Raw genomic sequence first — 1087 nt, 5'->3', positions numbered from 1 at the left:
GAAAATCCTTTGTAGATATTACTTAAGTGAATGTTAATTAGAGTTCCACCCTGAGTGGTAATCTAAGACTGTTCAATTACTTCAGACTGCTCAGAATAGTTCATTAGAAAAGTAACAAATGAGAAATGGTATAATACAGTTCTACATACAGTTCTATAGTAGTGAAGTGATGGAATACCTTTCTTGCTTTGTGGAGTTACATCTGATGCTAAGAATTTGACCTCCAACTAAGCAAACATTTTAATGAGCAAAAGTTAGTGTTAGTTAAGTAAACTTTTTTTTATGACAAGAGATCCAGATTGGAGACTTGTGTCCTGTTTTTATAAGATTGCAACCCAGCTATGCTTATTTGTTTATGTTTTGTATATGGCTGCTTTTGTGTTACAGTGGTGGAGTTAAGCAGTTAGGACGGAGACCTGCAAAGCAAAATAGTTTACAGTCTGGCCCTTTACAGAAAAGTTTGCTGACCCATGGTTAAAATCAGTGAAAATAATTTTTTGTGTTAGGGTTGTTAAGCTAGGATTCTTTTTGGTATCAAGCAGTATGCTTATTTTATGTAAATACGTCAACAAAAATTTTTTTTAAGGGTCAGGGTCCCCCTCTGTCCATGCTGGAGTACAGTAGCTCGCTGCAGCCTCCAACTTCTGGGTTCAAGTGCTCCTCATGCCTCAGTCTCCTGAGTGGTTGGGACTGCAGGCGCATACCACTGTGCCCAGCTAATTTTTTTGTTTGTAGAGACAGGGTCTTGCTGTGTTCCCCAGGCTGGTCTTGAACTCTTGGCCTCAAGCAGTCGTCCTTCAGCCTCCCAAAGTGCTGGGATTATAGGCATAAACCACCTCATCCAGCCTTCACATCAAAAACTTTCTAAGTGTGGGGAGGGGGTAAAAACAGATTGGATTAAAACCAGGTTTAGTGTGAAAAATATGCTACCAGATTAATTTTGCTTGTTTTGTTAAAATGTTCACTAGCTGCACTTTTGGCAGATAATTAGTACTAAATGAGAGACTAACACTACTTAGATATAATTTTAGGGATTAATTTTTGGAGATCAAACTCATTCTTGAAAAACAACTTATAACTCGATTTT

Source organism: Papio anubis, chromosome 3 (genome assembly GCF_008728515.1).
Source record: "Papio anubis isolate 15944 chromosome 3, Panubis1.0, whole genome shotgun sequence".
NCBI lineage: Eukaryota > Metazoa > Chordata > Mammalia > Primates > Cercopithecidae > Papio > Papio anubis.
The sequence above is the reverse complement of the archived record's forward strand: the minus strand, read 5'-3'. Positions refer to the sequence as shown.